Source organism: Microcaecilia unicolor, chromosome 5, assembly GCF_901765095.1.
Source record: "Microcaecilia unicolor chromosome 5, aMicUni1.1, whole genome shotgun sequence".
Classification (NCBI taxonomy): Eukaryota; Metazoa; Chordata; class Amphibia; order Gymnophiona; family Siphonopidae; genus Microcaecilia; species Microcaecilia unicolor.
Genome location: NC_044035.1, coordinates 208921176 through 208941730, shown reverse-complemented (window position 1 = coordinate 208941730; position 20555 = coordinate 208921176). Strand labels below are relative to the sequence as shown.

Sequence of the window (20555 nt, the reverse complement as noted above, 5' to 3'; positions counted from 1 at the left end):
GTGCTCAGATAGGAAAGGGCGAATTTTGCTGATGTTGAAGAGGAAGAAGCGACAGGTCTTGGCAGTCTGTTGGATATGCGCAGAGAAGGAGAGGGAGGAATCGAAGATGACTCCGAGGTTGCGGGCAGATGGGACGGGGTGAATGAGGGTGTTATCAACTGAGATAGAGAGTGGAGGAAGAGGAGAGGTGGGTTTAGGTAGAAAGACGAGGAGCTCGGTTTTGGACATGTTCAGCTTCAGGTGGCGGTTGGACATCCAGGCAGCAATGTCGGATAAGCAGGCCGATACCTTGGCCTGGGTCTCCGCGGTAATGTGTGGTGTAGAGAGATATAGCTGGGTGTCATCAGCATAAAGATGATACTGAAAACCATGAGATGAGATCAGTGAGCCTAGGGAAGAGGTGTAGATTGAGAAGAGAAGGGGTCCAAGGACAGATCCCTGGGGAACTCCAACAGATAGTGGGATGGGAGTGGAGGAAGATCCATGAGAGTGTACTCTGAAGGTGCGGTGGGAGAGATAAGAGGAGAACCAGGAAAGGACAGAGCCTTGGTACCCAAAAGAGGACAGTGTGGCAAGAAGTAAATCATGATTGACAGTGTCAAACGCAGCGGATAGATCGAGGAGGATGAGGATGGAATAGTGGCCTCTGGATTTGGCGAGGAGCAGGTCGTTGCAGACTTCAGAGAGTGCTGTTTCTGTCGAGTGAAGAGGGCGAAAACCAGATTGAAGTGGATCTAGGATGGCATGGGAGGAGAGAAAATCAAGGCAGCGACTGTGAATGGCGCCCTCAAGTATTTTGGAGAGGAAGGGGAGGAGAGAGATGGGGCGGTAGTTGGAGGGGCAGGTAGGGTCAAGTGATGGTTTTTTTAGGAGAGGTGTGACTACGGCATGCTTGAAGGTGTCAGGGACAGTTGCAGTGGAGAGGGAAAGGTTAAGGATGCGACAGATGGAGGGGGTAACAGTATGGGAGATGGTGTTAAGTAGGTTGGTGGGGATGGGATCGGAGGAACAGGTGGTGCATTTCAAGGAGGAAAGAAGGCGGGAGGTTTCATCCTCGGTGATCTCAGGAAAGGACGAGAATGAGGCCATGGTTGGTTGGTTATTGGATAGGGCTACAGGCTGAAGAGGAGGTGGTAACTTGGTAGTGAACTCAAGGTTGATCTTTTGTACCTTGTCACGGAAGTAGTCAGCCAGTGATTGAGGAGAGAGTGAAGGGGGAGTGGGAGCGGGGGGCACTTTGAGGAGGGAGTTAAGGGTGGTGAAGAGACGACGAGGGTTGGAGCTGAGAGAGCTGGTCAATTGGGTGTAATAGTCCTGTTTTGCACGGAATAGGGAGGAATGGAAGGAGGATAGCATGAATTTGTAGTGAAGGAAGTCTGAATGGGTACGAGATTTCCTCCAGAGGCGTTCAGCGGATCGGGTGCAGGAGCGAAGGTAACGGATGCAAGGGGGTCAGCCAGGGCTGGGGATTAGTACGCTTTGTGGGACGGGAGGTAGATGGAGCGAGGGTGTCCAAAGCAGAGGAGAGAATGGCATTGTAAGCGGAGACCGCTTTGTTTACAGTCTCGGAGGACATGATGGAGGGGAGGAGATTAGAGATACTAGAGGATAAAGTAGGGGGGGGGGGGGTCAATAGCCTGGAGATTCCTGGAGGTGGTGGTTAACGTTGGACGGGGCAGAGGAGGGGGGTGAAGAAGTGTGAATGTGATCAGGTGATGATCGGAGAGAGGGAGAGCAGAAGCGTGGAAGTTGGAGGGTGAGCCAGAGGAGGAGAGGACTAGGTCAAGACAATGGCCGTCACGGTGAGTGGGGGTGGTGGAGCACAGCTGGATGTTGAAGGAGGATGTTATGGTGAGGAACTTAGAAGCATTAGGGTCGGATGGGTCATCAACGTGTATGTTAAAGTCTCCGAGAATGAGGGACCAAGGCAGAGCAAATGTATATAATCATTTAATACACAATCATAAACAAAATCCAGTAAAAACATATTAAAAAAGCAAAACAATATATTGGCTGCTAAAAAGTTAGAGACATAATATAACCTCAAACAGATTTGTACAACTGTGCTGTGCGTGATAATAAAAAAATCAATTTCCAGTTCAATCCCCAGGGACTCATTATTCAAATCTAAACAAATGACTCTTCAGTTTTTTCTTAAAAGGTAGTGTCAGTTTGCACTCTGATCTGTAACAATAGCTGGTTCCATTCTTTTGGTCCCACAATAGAGAACGTGCATCTCCTAGTTGCCATGAAATGGAAACCTTGCAAAGAAGGAAAAAAAAAGTAAAACACACCTGTTTTTGATCTCAAAGGTCTAGCAAGTGTAGAGAGATGTAACACCTCTGCCAAATAATGCACTGGGGTATGATGTCTTCTCCGAGGACAAGCAGGCTGCTTGTTGTCACAGTTGGGTCGACGTCCGCGGTGGCCCAGGAATCGGCAAACATTTTGCAAGGAAAATAAAACAAAGTCTTTCTGTAGATTTCCCTCATCCACACATGCTCGAATGTCTTCCCGCCTGCCGCGCGAGCATACTTCTTTTTCTCCGCGGTGAGGTGCGGTTGTTTTTGTGTCGCTCCTCTCTTAGGCCCAGGAAAAAGTTCTGTGAGACTTGTTTTGTTTCTTTTTGTTTTTTCTTTCAAATATTAAAAAAAAAAAAAAGTAAGTAGATTTTGTTCCCGTACTTCTTTTACATTTTTTCCCTATTAAAGTTTCCTTTCTTTTTTGACACGGCCGGCCTTTTCCTCTTTTTTTGTGCTTTTCTTTTTTGGCACAATCTCGTCATTTGATTTTGCTGAGGCCGTGTTTTCTTCCATGTCATCGAAGACACCCAGCGGATTCAAATGTTGTACTCGGTGCAACCGGATCATCTCAGGTACCGATGCCCACGCTTGGTGTATCCAGTGCCTTGGGCCCGACCATAGCCTAGCCACTTGTAGTCTATGTCTTTGTATGAAGAAACGGACCCAAGCGTCTCGAGAAGCCCAACGGCAAAAGCTTTTTGGGGCTCAGTCCGGACCTTCGACGTTGACATAAACATCGGTACCGAGGGCGTCGACATCAACAGGAGCATCAACGTCAGGGAGCAAGGTAATGGCTGCTGAGAGACCAACTCGTGCTGGGAGCAGTAAGGCGTCAACTGGGTCTCCACCTGTCTCGAGGCCTCCTGTTATGCAGGCCTTTGTCGGACCCAGCCCCAAGGAGACGTGAGGATTCCACATCTTTGTCGTCGGTACCAAGGAGTCTCGATGACAGGCGTCGAGCGAAGGCTAGAAGCACCGTCGTCATCATCTTCAACACACGGTACCAGGAGCTCCGGGACATCGAGAGAGTCTGCACCCGAGAAGTGTCGGCGCCGAGAGGAACGCTCCCCCTTGGTATAGGAGGTGCCGATGCGTTGGTCTCTTGGCAGTCCGGTACCTACTCCCGAGCCTCCACGGATTCTGACATTGCCTGCTCCACCGCCCCCGCAGCCTTCTCCGATGGCGGCTCTTGACGAGCGTATCCGGGCCTTGTTTCCAGAACTTCTGAAAGGCTTACTGCGTCATCAGCTTCGGTGTCGGGGGTGCTTGCGCCCTCTCTGCCATGTGCTGTAGCGTTGCCTGGCACTTCACCTGTGGTGAGGTCTCCGACTTTCGGTGCCGCCTGCGGCATCTGCTTCAGCTGCCACCCAGGTCGACTCCCCTTCGAAGTTGGTGGAGGGAGCTTCGCCGCAGTCGGATAGGGTGTCAACCTCTCGACATCGCCACAGAGGACATCGTTCCTCGGCGTCAAGACAGGTCCAGTGTCAGAGTACCTTGACACAGGTAGTGTCTGACACTGAGCAGGAGCACTTGTGGGAATCAGAGGAAGATCCCAGGTACTTCTCTTCCGATGAGTCTTTTGGGATTCCCTCTGACACTTCTCCGCTGGAAAGAAGACTATCTCCACCTGAGAGTCTGTCTTTTTCCTCTCTTGTCCGGGAAATGGCTACAGCTATTCCTTTTCCTGTGGAGGTTGAGGATGAGCCCAGGTCTGACATGCTGGAAGTCCTGGATTATTCGTCCTTATTCGTTAATTTGTACAGTGCTGCGTAACCCTAGTAGCGCTCTAGAAATGTTAAGTAGTAGTAGTAGTTCTCCACCTAAAGATGCTGTGACAGTCCCTCTCCATAAGGTACTGAAGAAAGTCCTTATGAGAAACTGGTCCACCCCTCTGTCTGGCCCTATGGTTCCCAAAAAAGCTGAGTCCCAATACCGAATCCACGGTGAACCTGGATTGATGAGGTCCCAGTTACCCCACAATTCCATGGTGGTGGATTCCGCTCTGCTTCGGCGCTCCCAGGCAGAGAAGCTAGGACTCTTGACTCTTTTGGGAGAAATACGTATCAGGCCGCTATGCTGGCTGCCAAGATCCAGTCATATCAGCTCTTCATGAGCGTACACTTGGGGGACTCGATATGTCAACTGTCCAGCTTGGTTGATGCACTCCCTGCGTAGTTGGCCGAATCTTTTCGCCTGGGGGTCAGGCTACAGAAGGCGTGTCGCAAGTTCCTGGCCAGGGGTACTTTTGACGTGACATCCAGGATTGCTGCTCCGGGTATAGTGATGCACAGGCTCTCATGGCTGCGTATCTGACCTGGATCATTCTGTCCAGTATCGGATGGGGGATATGTTACTTGCCAGGGGAACAATCTTTTTGGAGAAAAATAAGAGGATCTTGTTAATCAGATTAAAAAGCATAAATGATGCTATGGATTCTCTCGCCCATCAGGTGCCTTCTGCTACAGCCTCCTCATCTAGGAGGATTTTTGGAGGGAAGAGAAGTGCTCCCTATTCCTGCTCTAGGCGTAGGTACACTCCTGCTTCTCAGCATCCTGCCCAGGCTCAGCCCCAGCGCGATCGTTCTCGTCAACAGCATGCGTCTAAGGCCTACTCTGCTCCCCAGGAAAAGCAAGGGACGGGCTTTTGACTGGCTCCAGTTCAGCATAGCCTCTGTAAAAGTGTCCGTACAAGACCACTTGCCGGTAGGGGGGAGGTTGATGTTTTTTCACCAAAGATGAACCGGTGGGTTCTTCAAATGGTCCGGTTATGATACACCCTCAATCTGGAATCCAAACCTCCAAATTGCCCACCAGGAACTCATTCTTACAGCTCCCAGCACAGGCAGGTACTTGCAGAGGAACTCTCCGCCCTTCTAAAGGCCAATGCGGTCAAATCCATTTCACCAGGGGAAGAAGGGCTGGGATTCTATTCCAGGTACTTCCTTGTGCAAAAGAAAACGGGGGGGGGGGGAGGGGATACTTCCCATCTTAGACCTAAGGGGCCTGATCAAATTTCTAGTCAAAGAGAAGTTCAGGATGGTTTCCCTGGGCACCCTTCTTCCCATGATTCAGGAAAACGATTGGCTATGCTCTCTGGACTTAAAGGACGCTTACACCCATATCTGGATACTCCCAGCTCACAGGAAGTATCTTCAGTTTCGACTAGGAATACAGCACTTTCAGTACTGTGTACTGCACTTTGGTCTGGCATCTGCACCCAGGGTATTCACAAAGTGTCTGGCTGTAGTCGCAGCATCGCTACGCAGACTGGGAGTGCATGTGTTTCCTTATCTCGATGATTGGTTGGTGAAGAGCACATTGGATGTGGGTGCTCTACAGTCCATGTGAATGACTATTCAGGTGCTAGAACTACTGGGGTTCGTCATCAAGTATACCAGGTCCCATCTCACCCCAGTTCAAAAATTGGAGTTCATTGGAGCACTGTTGAACACAAAGACAGCTCGAGCTTTTCTCCCCCGAGGCGAGGGCAGACAATCTCCTGTCCCTAGTGTCTATGGTTCGAGCGTCTCAACAGATCACAGCTCGGCAGATGTTGAGACTTCTGGGTCATATGGCCTCCACGGTTCATGTGACTCCCATGGCACGTCTATACATGAGATCAGCTGAATGGACCCTAGCTTCCCAGTGGTATCAGGCTGCGGGAAGTCTAGAAGATGTGATACAACTGTCCACCGACTTTCGGAATTCTTTGCAGCGGTGGACGACTCGATCAAATTTGACTTTGGGACGTCCATTCCAAATCCCTCAGCCAGAAAAAGTGCTGACGACGGATGCATCCCTCCTAGGGTGGGCATCTCATGTAGGTGGACTTCACACTCAAGGAGCTTGGTCCTTTCATTAAAAAGGTCTTCAGATCAACCTCCTGGAGTTGCGAGCGATCTGGAACGCTCTAAAGGCTTTCAGAGACCGGCTGTCCAACCAAATCATATTAATTGAAACAGATAATCAGGTTGCCATGTATTATACCAACAAGCACGGGGGCACCGGATCTTGCACCCTATGTCAGGAAGTGGTCCAGATGTGGCTTTGGTCACACCGTCACTGCATGTTTCTCCAACCCACTTATCTGGCAGGCGTAAACAGTCTGGCCGACAGATTGTGCAGGATCATGCAACCTGACGAGTGGTCCCTGAACATGGGCGTAGTCCGCAAGATCTTCCGAGCGTGGGGCACCACCTTGGTGGATCTTTTTGCCACTCAGATCAATCACAAGGTCCCTCAGTTCTGTTCCAGGCTTCAGGCCCACAACGGACTAGCGTCAGATGCCTTTCTGCTGCATTGGGGGACAGGCCTTCTGTATGCATATCCTCCCATACCTCTAATAGGGAAGACTTTACTGAAACTCAAGGAGTGGAGGAGTGACCTAGTGGTTAGGGTGGTGGACTTTGGTCCTGGGGAACTGAGGAACTGAGTTCAATTCCCACTTCAGGCACAGGCAGCTCCTTGTGACTCTGGGCAAGTCACTTAACCCTCCATTGCCCCATGTAAGTCGCATTGAGCCTGCCATGAGTGGGAAAGCGCAGGGTACAAATGTAACAAAAAAAAAAACCCCCACTGATCAAGGCCTGAATTTGTGTCTTGAATGATATTCTGAATCCTGCATTATACCTAAACTCTGCACTTGATGTGAAATCTTAATGGGACCACCAGAAAGTTGAGTATATTATCTGGATCCAAATTACAGCTAACCAGCAAGATCTCAGTTTTGGAGATATTCAAGACAACGTTGTTCTTTCTCATCCAGTCAGTGACACAGTCAAAATCCACTTGCAATACAATACAATAGAATATAGTGCAAAAGAAATAGAAACAGGGACGGTCAGTGGGAGAAATAATTGAATACCATCTGTATATACATAGTAATGGACTCTTAATGATTTTAACAACTGACATAGTGGGATTAAGTTCAAATTGAAAAGGACAGCAGACAAAGGAGAAGAGAGTTTACTATCCCAGACCTCTTGCTTCCATCCATGCTATAGAAAAAGACTATTGCAGTACATTTCCTGAAAGACCAAATAATCTCAGCTTTATATCAGAATGAAACGGTCCACTTTATCAAATGTGACAGAGATGGCAAGCAAAACAAGAAATAGCTACGACGTTGATCAGGTTTCTGCTGAATAACATCTAATGTGGCCAGGACAAGGGACTCCGTGTTCTCCAACTGAACACGGACCACCTTCTCCAGTAACTTCACCAAAATGGGTAGGGAGGAAATTGGATGTAAATTGGAAAGCACATTTCAACAGACATAAGAACATAAGAGTAGCCATACTGGGTCAGACCATTGGTCCATCTAGACCAGTATCCTGCTTCCAATTCAGGTCACAAGTATCTGCCAGAAATACAGTTAGTAGTAAGATTCCATGCTACCAATTCCAGGGCAAGCAGTGGCTTCCCCCATGTCTATCTCAATAGCAGACTATGGGCTTTTCCAGAATTATGGTAGAGTTAAAAAATGAACTTGCAGAGCTGTTAGTAATATTGTAATTTACCTTTAAAGTTGAGCATGGTACCAGAAGATTGGAGAGTGGCCAATGTAACACGAGTTTTTAAAAAGGGTTCCATTGGTGGTATAGCAAATTATAGACTGGTGAGCCTGACGTCGGTGCCAGGCAAAATAGCAGAGACTATTATAAAGAACAAAATTACTCAGCATATGCATGTATTAATGAGACAAAGCGAACATGGATTTAGTCAAGGGAAATGGGAATTAGAGTTATGGGATATAATGTCCTATTATGAATTAAGAACTGATGAAAAGATAGAAAACAGAGGATAGGGTTAAATGGTTGGTATTCTCAATTGAGAAAGGTAGATAGTGGGATTCTCCAGGGGTCTGAGCTGGGACTGCTGCTTCATAACATTTATAATTGAACTAGAGATGGGAATAACTAGTGAGGTAATTACATTTGCTGGTGACACAAAATTATTCAAACTTGTTAAATCACAAGAGGATTGTGAAAAATTGCCAGAGGACCGTAAGAGACTAAGAGGCTGGGCATCCCAATGGCAGATGATATTTAATGTGAAGAATTACAAAGTGATGCATATGGGAAAGAGGAAACCAAATTATAACTATGTGATGCAAGGTTCCACATTAGGAATCACAGCCCAGGAAAAAGATCTAGGTGTCATCATTGATGATGATATATTGAAACCCTCTGCTTAGTGTGCAGGAGTGGCTAAGAAAGCAAATAGAATATTCGGAATTATTAGGAGAGGAATGGAATACAAAAATGAGAACGTTATGCCTTTGTATAGCCCCATGGTGAATAGATATAGCAGAATTAGAGAAGGGAGACAAAAATGATAGAGGATGGGTTGACTTCCCTATAAGGAAAAGCTAAAGTGGCTAGGGTTGTTCAGCTTGGAGAAGAAGACAGCTGAGGGGAAATGTAAAAGAGGTCCATAAAATACTGAGTGAAGTGGAACGGGTAGACGTGAATCTCTTTTTACTCTTTCCAAAAATACTAGGACTAGAGAGGCATGCAATGAAGCTACTGAGTAGTAAATTTTAAAACAAACTGAAGAAAGTATTTCTTCACTCAACATGTAATAAATCTCTGCAATTCATGCAGTAAAAGTATTTAGCCTTATAAGGGTTTTAAAAAGTGTTGGATAGTTTCCTAAAATAAAAGATCATTTTCCATTCTAAAAGATGGATTGGAATATCCATTTTTTATTTCTAGAATAAGCTGCTTAAAATCTGTTTTACTCTGATCTTGCCCCAGGTACTTGTGACCTGGATTTACCTCTGTTGGAAACAAGGTACTGGGCTTGATGAACCTTCAGTCTGTCCCAGTATGCAAATGCTTATGTTCTCATGTTCTTAACTTATCCAAACCTTTTTTTAAAACCAGGTATACTAACTGCTGTTACCACATTCTCTGTCAGTGATCCACGTCGGCCAGGGAACCTGCATTTTCCATAGCAAAGTAAACAAGTCTTTGTTAGAGCCTTCTGGCGTGCTGCACTGCACTGCACTGCACATGTGTGGAGTGTCTTCCTGCCTGTTGCACTACTGTGCTCGTCAGTTCTTCTTTTTCCGTGTGAGCACATAAGCACCGCCATACTGGGAAAAGACCAAGGGTCCATAAAGCCCAGCATCCTGTTTCCGACAGCGGCCAATCCAGGCTTCAAGAACCCGGCAACACCCCCCCCCCCCCCCCCCTCCAAAAAAAAAAAATTTAATAATGTTCAGTGGACTTTTCCCTCAGAAAAGAGGCAGTTTTCTACACCACTCAGGGTTTTATAGACCTCAATCATACTTCCTTTTCGCCGTTTCTTTTCCAAGCTGAATAGCTCTAAACTGTTTAGCCTTTCATCATAGGAGAGGAGTTCCATCCTGTTTATCATTTTGGTTGCTCCTCTGTGAACCTTTTCTAATTCCACCATATATTTGTTGAGATATGGTGATTATATGGTGATCAGAATTGAATGTAGTCCTGAAGATGAGGTTGCACCATGCACAGATAAGGAGGCATTATATTATTATTCATCTTATTTTCCATTCCTTTCCTAATAATTCCTAGGAACTCAAGTAGATTACATCTTGCGCACGTCCTTCATCCAGTTCTTTGGTCACCCAATCAAAGAAGTCAATATGATTCGTTTGGCAGGATTTTCTTTGGTAAAGCCATGTTGCCTCTGGTCCTGTAACCCATCAGCTTTTAGAAAGTTAACTATCCTTTCAGCAGCGACTCCATTATTTTTCCTACCACTGACGTGAGACTTACCAGTCTGTAGTTTCCCACTTCTTCCCTGTCTCCGCTTTGGTGAAGAGGGACCACATCCGCTCTTCTCCAATCTCGCAGAACCTCTCCCATCTCTAAAGATCTATTAAATAAATCTTTAAGAGGTCCCACCAGGACCTCTCTGAGCTCCCTCAGTATCCTGGGATGTATCGAATGGGTAACAGTCCCACAGATTCCCTTACAGTCTCTCTGCTTCTGATGTACCTGAAAAGTTGTTACTATGAGTTTTTGCCTGTCTGGCAAATTTCTCTTCATATTCTCTTTTAGCCTTCTTTATCAATTCTTTGCATCTAATTTGCCAGTGCTAATGTTGCTGCTTCTTATCTTCATTTGGATCCTTTTGGTTCTAGTAGCCTCTTTCACTTCACCCTTTAACCGTGCTGGCTGTTATTTGCTCATCTGTGGATACAGATCTGTGGAATACATCTGGTCTGGGCTTCCAAGATTGTATTTTTACATGGCATCCATGCCTGATTTAAAGTCCTAAGCTTTACAACCCATCCTTTTAGGTACTTTTTAACCATTTTATCATAGTCACCCATTCAAAAAATTAAATGCTGCTACAGTAAATTTCTTTAGAGACTTCACTCCAGATATCAGTTCAAATTTGACCATGTTATGTTCATTGTTTCCTAGTGGAGTCTACTCCATTACCTCTTCTATTGTGCCCTGCATTCCATTAAGGACGAATCATGGCTATCTTCAAAGCATCAAGGAATGTACCCTCTTTCAAAGATGTGTTCACAATAGCTGTTTAGAGCAGGGATGGCAAGCTACAGTGTCTGAGGGGGACAGTTTTGTGATGATAATTGAAGTCTAAAGGAGTTCAGTATGGACTGTATCTCAGAATCCTCAACTTACTCAAATGTGGATCATTTTGCCCCATGATCCATGGAGTGGAGGAGTGGCCTAGTGGTTAGAGCACTGGTCTTGCAATCCAGAGGTGGCCGGTTCAAATCCCACTGCTGCTCCTTGTGATCTTGGGCAAGTCACTTAACCCTCCATTGCCTCAGGTACAAACCTAGATTGTGAGCCCTCCTGGGACAGATAAATATCCAGTGTACCTGAATGTAACTCACCTTGAGCTACTACTGAAAAAGGTGTGAGCAAAATCTAAATAAATAAAAAATAAATATGTTTTTCTGGAGGCAAACATTTTTGAGAAGAACTGATTAGCCCTCTGACCTTAAATTCAAAAGTCACTGGACAATAAAAGTATATCCAGCTGTAATGGCCTATTTTCTTGTGTCAGAGAATGAGCAGTGGCAAACAACTCCTTCAGTCAATTCAGGGCATTTTAAAAAAATCTTCTAATAGAACAAACTCCTCTCATGAGTTACTACAGCTTTATATTCCTCTGCTTTTAAAAAGTAAGTATCTCGCATCCACATTTCTATTCTTCTCCATTTGTGCTCAGTTGCTTCCATCGTAAACTATGGTAGAAAACGTTTTCCCCTGGGACACAGTCACCACCTTTACAGGTACAGACATGTCAAGGAGTGTTTTAAGGGAAGCATTCTATTACGGACTTTCCCCCTCCGACTGAGGAAATGCTGTCCAACAGAATGCCCAATTTTTCATCAGTGATAACAAGACCTAGTATATTTTACAATTTATTTTTCCCTAGGGTGAGTCACAATAGTTCCCACACAAGAACTAGAAAAATGGAAAAATGATCAGACCAGGGGATGGGATTAATAACCAAGCATGCTTTTGTGAAAAATTTGATGGTTAAAAAAATAAGTCCAAGTTGAAATGCATTGCTGTTCGATTAATTTGACACAATCCTAACACTGATAAAGCACTAAACAATAATCTCCCCCTTTTGTTTAAACCATAATAGAAAACTTTTTCCCTGGATAATCACCATTTTCAGATTATACAGAATTGTGCCATTAGTTTTCTCACAGGAACACACAAATTTGATCATGTGATGCCAGATTTGAAAGCAGAACACTGGCTGCCAGTTTAATCAGGACAATGCTATGGACATTTAAGGTTCTTCATTCAGGTCTGCCATTATTTCTTTTTTTTTTAATTACTAATTCCATTCAAAACTTGTAGAATGTTAAGGTCTTAACAACATTTTGTTGATACTATATACCATTTCTATTGTAACCGTACTATTGCATTGGAATGTTTTGCCAAGCCATGTTAGATTATAAAGATCTGTGAAAAATGTAGACGCAAACTGAAAACATTCTTATTCCGCAGTGTTGTGTGGTTGGTTATTTGGTGTTAGGTTAAGGATTACTAGTTGCCTTTGTAAAAATAAACTGAAAATTGTGTTCTTTGCGATCTATTGCTGTTATTGTGATGTGATTTCAGTTTTCTTATTCTTTCTCTCTTCTATCTCTAACTTATATGATGGGCAGCATTTAGTTTGTTTCATTTATTCAAACTTTATACACCGCTTTATATAAAGTGCCAAGGCAGTGAACAGTACATAAAATGAAGTGAAAAGAGCTCCATAAAATTGATAATAAAGATTACATTCAGGAGATCACGTACTGAGCTGAGTGGAACAGATGTGTAGTAGCTCCTCTCTCAAGCCCTGCCTCCCCCCCCTCCCCGGCATAAAATACCGCTTTTTAGGAGGGTGAGACTCAAGAAAACAGTGAATAAAGGATTGTGCGCTTATATGGACCTTTTTGTCATGAAATTAGAAGCGGGTATGCTGGCGAAAAGCGCAAAGAAAAGGGCGGATAAACCGCGGGGGACGGATCCCAAAATGGCGCTAGTACTGCATCAAGCTCTACGCCAGCGACATTTACTACGCAGCAACTCCTGCAGCTAACAGAAGCGGTGAAATCGGCACTAGACCCCCAGTTACAGCACTTATCTAGTCAACTCACCACTTTAGAAACGCTCTTGGAAGACACAACAAGGCGTAAGGGGGAGTTGGAATTCAGAGTGTCAGCAATGGAAGATGGGGAGGTCGGGAAAAACAAGCAGCTGGAAGAGCTACAAAATTTAGTATGAACACAATCACAACAAATTGATGAGCTGGAGAATTGTTCGAGGCAGGATAACCTACGGCTCGTGGGCATCCCAGAAACAGTTCCGGAACATATGCTGCAAACAGTGCTAGAAAAATGGCTGACCGCGGAAATGGCGCTGTCCGATAGTAGAGAGCCCTTATGCCTGGAACGGGCCCATAGAATAGGGCGCAGGCCTGAACAAAATCAAAGGCCCAGAGTGGTCATAATAAAAGTACATAATTTTGTACATAAGGTGGAGATCCTGAGAGGGGCCTGAAACGTGACAAGTTGTTTTACAATGGGAACCCCATTAAAATATTTCAGGACTTTTCGCTGTGCTTACAAGAGAAGAGACGGGCATTCCAACCTATTTGCAAAGCCCTGGCGGACGGCCAAAAGAAATTCGCACTAATTTACCCGGCAACACTAAAAATTCACCATCAAGAAAAGTGGCACTTATTTAAAACGCCACAAGCTAAAAACTTTCTTACGGGATTGGACCCAACATGAGCCATTGGAACAGTTGGGGTGACTTCAAAGAAGAGGAGAGAGACCAAATAAGACTTTTAGATCAAAAGGGAGAGTGAATGATTACGATGAGTTGGAGTGCTTGTGTGTTATACATTCTGTGAGTATTGATCAATATGTGATTTAAATAATGTGTAACGAAAGTAAAGCGTTGCAAGGGCTGGGCATGTTAACATATAATAGTGCTTGGGGGGGGGGGGGCTCGCTGTCACATGATCTCCATTAGATATTAGAAAGATGGGGTTTAGGCTTACGGGGTTAAGGGGGGGGGATAGGGAGTGGGGAAGGAGGAGGGAGATGGGAATTAGCGACACCACAAAATGGATGGGGGGAACTCGAGCGACATCTGTGTAAACATCAGTGTAAGTGTGATAAGGGTAGGAAGGGCGCTGGATGTGATCGGAAAGGTGACAGTAAGTGCTTAGCAAAGATAAGAGGCCTTGTGGGACTCTCGGGTGAGGCATTATTAGATAAGGATCACCATCAGAATTATCAAATAAGCAGAAGATTAGAACTTTAAGGTTTGCCACGTGGAATGTAGGTGGAATAGTAACCCTGGTGAAAAGAGCAAAAATCTTGGCAGCCCTGAAGAGACATAAGGTAGACATTGGGTGTCTACAAGAAACCAGATTGTCACCAGTGGAACATATGAAATTAAAAACCAGATGGGTGGGAGAAATTCATTCTGCCTCAGCCGGAGTTTGAAAAAGTGGAGTGGCTATACTAATACGCAAAGGGCTGGCGGCTAAATCTGAATTGGTGCAGGCTGATCCTAAGGGCGGTTATGTGGTGGTTCGGTTGTGGATACAAAACAGAGAGTTTTTGGTGTAGGGACTATACAGGCCAAATACATATGATGCAAAGTTCTGTTCCAAATTACTTGATATATGCATGCCCTATAAATCTTCTCAGCCCATGGTGATGGGGGACTTTAATTTGGTCTCGGACCTACAATTGGATTGCTCAGAGCCTAATGTAAGACACCATGGAGAGCCTAAGGCACAAGCAATGAGAAACTTTATGCACTCCCTTGACCTAGTGGACACATGGAGGGCGTTGCACCCGGGGGAACGTGATAACACACAAGTCTCTCGGGCGCACGGCACGCTTTCTAGATTAGATTATATATTGACTAGTAAAAAAAAGGCCAGTTTCTGTCAGAAATGAAACGGGCGCTAGCAAGTTTATCCTCGGAGTGTATGTTTGAGAGAGAGTGTGTGTGAGAGATGGAGAGTGTGATAGAGAGTGTGTCAGAGAGAGTGTATGTGAGAGACAGAGTGAGTGAGTGTGTGCCCCCTCCCTTTATGGTCTGAGGCCCCCCTTCCACCCTCACCTCTCTGGTCTCAGGACCCCCCTCACCCCCAGCCACCCATGTCCAGGGACCCTTCTCTCCCTCTGCCCCCCTCCATCCACCCATGTCCAACGACCCTGCTCTCTCACCTGCTCTCTCACCTACCCCTCCTTCATCCACCCAGGTTGTGTAGCGAATTTTTCGGGGCAGGAATCCCCGGTCCTGCCTGCCTGCTGCTGGCACTGACGCTCCCCCACTGCCGGATCCCTGTTCAAAATGGCCGCCGATACTTCCGATGGTGGACTCGCGAGACTTCTGCTGAATTCTTGGAGGCCTCCCTTGTAAATCTCGGTGGCCATTTTGAGCAGTGATCCGGCAGCAGGGGAGCGTCAGCGCCAGCAGCGGGCAGGCTGGACCGGGAATCTTTTTTCCCTGCCCCAAAGAATTGGTTACACAACCTGGGTGGATGGAGGGGCAGGTGAGAGAGCAGGTTCGTTGGACATGGGTGGCTGGAGGGGGGGGGCAGGGGAGAGGAGGGTCGTTTGATGCGCCGCTCCCTGCCACTTGCTCTGCGTGTTTCCCTACTCCTCCCCCTGCCTGGGAATCAGCTGTGAGTGACGTCAGCCTGGCTACGGAGCCTAGCTCAGCAACTCTGAAGGAGCCACGGATACAGGCAGACACTTTAGAATGTTGTAGTGAGAATTATTATATAGGATTAGCCAAACAGCATTTTCCTGGGTAGTTAAAGTGGAAATAGGCCCGGGAGAAATATCTGACCACCATGGTGTGGATGGATGTGGAGACCACAAAATTTTATCAGACATTGGGGGGGTTGGAGGTTCCCGACTTACCTTTATCAAAATAAGGATTTCCAGGCCTTCATACATCAGAAATGGGAAGGCTATGTGCAACATAAAGGACACATGACACAGCCAACTCTATTCTGGTCAGCGAAAGCTGTATTGAGAGGAGATGTGATAGCATATGTTCACGATAGAAATAAAAAACACTCCATAGCAATTCTGAGCTTGGAAGAGGAGTGGCCTAGTGGTTAAGGTGGTGGACTTTGGTCCTGAGGAACTGAGTTCGATTCACGGCACAGGCAGCTCCTTGTGAGTCTGGGCAAGTCACTTAACCCTCCATTGCCTGCCGCATTGAGCCTGCCATGAGTGGGAAAGCGTGGGGTACAAATGTAACAAAAATAAATTTTAAAAAAATCTTAAGAAGGCGAAAGCCTGTTATGTACGTAGACCAAACGCCACAACAAAAGAGCAATTACAGGCAATGCAAGTGGCACTTAATTCTTTACTACATGAGTGTATGTGCAGATCATTAGCGTACCAAAAATTTAAATTACAAAGATTTGGAAACAGGTCGGGATCAATGTTAATGAGACTGGTTAAGGCCTGGGGAACCCGAAAATCAATAACGATTCTAAGAGATGAGAAAGGAACATTGTGTAATAAAAGTGAAGAAATAGCCAAAATTTTCACAAGATATTTTAAAGCTATGTATACCGCAACTCAGAAGCCTGATCCCAGAGAAACTAAAAACTTCTTGGTGAGAGCGGAACTTCCCCAGTTAACATAAACAGAAATTACAGAGCTTGAAAGTCTGCTACAAGGGAAAGAGATACAAGTGATTAAGTCCCAGCCGTTGGGATCGGCGCCAGGCCCTGATGGGTATACAGGAGAATTTTATAAGTTACTACCAGCCTCCTTTGTAGGACCTTTACACGATTATTATACCCAGGTCATAAAAGAAGGTAAATTCCCACAGTATTCTAACGAAGCACTGATTTCCCTAATACCTAAACCCGGGTGGCCAGAAGATCAGGCAGCATCATATAGACCAATATCTCTTATAAATGTTGACATCAAAATATTAGCCAAAATACTTGCTAATCGGTTGGCTAAAATATTACCTAGATTAATTGGGCAGGAACAGGCAGGCTTTGTTAGGTCTAGACAGGCAGTAGGGAATGTACGCAGTTTATTATTAGCAATGGCATCGAGTCAGTAGCTGGAGTTATCGACCTGCCTATATAGTCTGGACGCAGAAAAAGCTTTTGATAAGGTGGGATGGGAATACCTGTTTACAACACTTGAGTACATGGGGATTCAAGGTTGGTACTACCGGGCCATAACTGCTCTATATATAGACCCAGAGGCCTCCATACTAGTCAATGGAGTTAAAGCGAGCCCATTTAAGATTGAGAGAAGCACGAGATAGGGGTGTCCCCTCTCACCTTTTACTCTTTGTCTTGGCTATAGAGCCGCTGTTGCGGGCTTTTAAGTCTACACAGGAGATACCGGGAGTGAAGGTGGGAGAAGGACAGGTTAAAGTATTAGCATTTGCTGATGATTTGGCCGTGATCACATCCAGCCCTCGGGAGGCGTTAGAGGTAATGTTAAAAATCATTAAGAAATATGGGGAATTATCCAGTTTTTCTCTTAACCTGCAGAAGTCAAAGGGATTGGTGATATATCCAAGGTTAGGATATAAGGGGCCGGGAGAGAGAGGTATAACATAGGAGAGAGACAGAATTAAATATCTGGGTACTTACCTCCCATGGGATTTGACAACATTATATACACAAAATGTGACATCATTGCTTACTCAGACATGTATGCAGTTGTGAATGTGGCATGACTACCTGTTATCATTAATGGGGAGGATAGCATTATACAATATGGTGATTGTGCCCAAGTGGCTATGCATATTCCAGACCCTGCCACTATACCTCAAGCTGGAGGATGAACAGAAACTGAACAAGCAACTGCAGAGGTTTTTATGGAAGGGGCGGAAGGCTCGAATCTCTCTTACAACACTCCAGATATCAGTGGAGTCCGGGGGTCTGGGACTTTTGAGCGTGCAATGTCTCACCGTAGCATGTGGAATGAGACATATCACGGATTGGTTCCGAGCTACAACAGAGTTCTCAGCTACTGAATTAGAGACGACATTAACAACTGAGACACATTTCAGCTGCTTATTGCATACTGGGGGAGGCCAGATTCCACCGATCCTTCAGGAGTCTCATATATTGCCCACGGCGAAAGCAGTATGGAGATGGGTTTGTCGCCTTCACCAGTTCTCTCCACGGATTACCCCATATCTGGCAATTTGTGACAATCCAGGGTTTCCTCCAGGAAAGATCTACAATGTATTTCGACAATGGCAAAGAAAAGGGTTAACATATATAGCGCAGATATTGACTGAAGAAGGACAAATCCAACCGTTTGAGCAGATGAAGATTAAATTTTCCTGCCGGCAATCGGAGTATTTTCATTATATGCAGCTGAAACACTACATAGCCACCCTGCCATGGCAAGACTTGACAGAAGATGTGCAGGAGGAACTATCAGATGCGTTCTCCCTACAAGCGCAAAATAAAGTCCCATTGAAGATGCATCATAGACACATTAGAGACACAATACCGGAACCAAACTACGCGAAACTAGCACAGGCTTGAGGCCTGGACCTGGGAATAGAAATTTCAAGCCAAATACTCAAAACGCATGTTCTGTCGCTACGGGGCTCCTGCAAAATGATGGCACATTGGGAACTACAATATAAGTTTGTCATGCGGTCATATATTCCACCAAGAAGGGCCTTTCATATGGGAGCATCTTCAGATGGGGCATGCCCAAAATACGGAGCGCAAGGAGTACTCTTGGGACACATGTTTTGGCACTGCGCTAGAATAGCGCATTTCTGGAAGACCCTACTAAAACATATTTCGACTATATTGCAGGCCAGATGGCGATATGAGCCGCAACTGTTGTTTGGAAACCCAAGATTAGTATCTCTGGCGCTGGCAGGATACCGAGGCTTTGCATTACGAGCAATTATCATAGCAAAGAAAGTAATACTCACGGAATGGATTACAAATAAAACACCAACAATTCAGCAATGGAGATGCCAGATGGTTTGTCTCATGAGATTTGAAAGAAGAGTGATGGATCAGAACGTAAACTTCAAAGAATCAGACTACTGTAAGATCTGGACTCCATTTTGGTTGACATTGCCACCGGCGGCGAAAGGCCTCATACTAAATATATAAATATATAAGCATGTAAGCATGTAAATAAGAGCTCAATGCAGAGATGTTCGAGTAACCTTAACAGAAAGGGGGGAGGGGGTTAGAAGGGTGGGAGGAGGGGAGGTTATAGTTAGTAGGATTACATTGAAAAGGATGATGTGGCAGATTTTGGTTTGTTTGTTGTTTATGCACAGATGTTCGAGTAACCTTAACAGAAAGGGGGGAGGGGGTTAGAAGGGTGGGAGGAGGGGAGGTTATAGTTAGTAGGATTAAATTGAAAAGGATGATGTGGCAGATTTTGGTTTGTTTGTTGTTTGTTTGTTTGTTTTTAAGTATTTCTGCTGAATCCAGAGCAATGTATCTATGGTTATTTTGAATATATGATTGAAAGATGTTATCATCATCAATAAAATCTGTTTAAAATAAAAAGATTACATTCATATAAAACTCACAAACAAACCAACAATTTTTGTTCAGGCATTATTCTTGACTCAGGAATTCTGGGCATATCAGTCTCAATCTTTGACATCCTGTAAACAGAGGGTTATAATCCTAGGGGCCATTTGGGTTTTCCAGGCCACTTACAGTACAGCCTTGATTATCCAACACAAACGGGACTGACCTGTTGTCAGATAAGTGAAAAGTTGGATAATACGCAAAACAATGGTAACCCCTTTAAAAATGTACAGAAAACATACTTTATGTGTATAGAACAGGCATAGGGTATCTTTAATTTAAAATAGTGTTTATTAACACTAGTAATGAAAAACATTGTACAGCAGGCAATTTGAGCACAAATACAGTACAGAGCAGTATACAGTTGTACAGTGTGAATAGACATGCAGAACTGAGCAAAGAAAGCCGTATTTATCTACTGCATATTCAGCCTCTCTAGAGTTGTCTTCTATACCAGACAGCATGAACCGAGCAGAGCTCACAGCTTTGTCTTCTGCAATCAAATAAAAGTTTGAAGCAGAAATCAATACAGCAGAACTGAAACTGGAAACTCTGTGGATCTAAGAATAAAGAAAGTGCTATAAATGTAAATGAACACAGGAATAGCTGTACATATATTACTGTACTATATAAAACTCATTATGCACAAAAATCTTACCATGGTTCGCTTTCTGCAAAAGCACGGTCTCAGATCAGAAGTGGCTCCCTGGCAGGAAAAGCAGACTCTTGGGTCACATAATGCAGTGTGTGAGGTCCAAAAATGTTTGCAAAAGCACAGTGTGAAATTAAAAAAAAACTGTTCCCTTGCATGAAAAGCAAGGTCTCTGCTCAAAACATCTTTAATGTTCACTTTCTTTTGCACTTCTTTTCTGCAAAAGTTTCTGCTCTATAGACAAAACAACTTTTTTCCTCCTTTGACTGGCCAAAAATTGCTGCCATACTGTGAAAGCAAGGTCTCAGCTTAAAACTTCAAGTTCCCTTGCTGCAAAAGTGGGGTCCCAGGTCCAAAAATTGGTTCATGCTGTACTGTTGTAAAAGCAAGGTCTCCGCTTAAAACCAACAATTCCCTCACTGCAAAAACGGGGCTCCAGGTCCAAAAATTTCTGCCATGCTGTAAAAGCAAGGTCTCCACTTTAAACTTCTTCAGTGGAAGAGAAGCTGTGGGCTTCTT

General features: G+C 44.9%; 1 protein-coding gene across 3 annotated transcripts in view; it reads left to right on the top strand.

The window, feature by feature from the left end:
- The window catches only part of RSPRY1 (ring finger and SPRY domain containing 1), a 663702-nt gene that overhangs the window by 244656 nt on the left and 398491 nt on the right, over nt 1-20555 (top strand). The gene's annotated exons all lie outside the window — the stretch shown is intronic.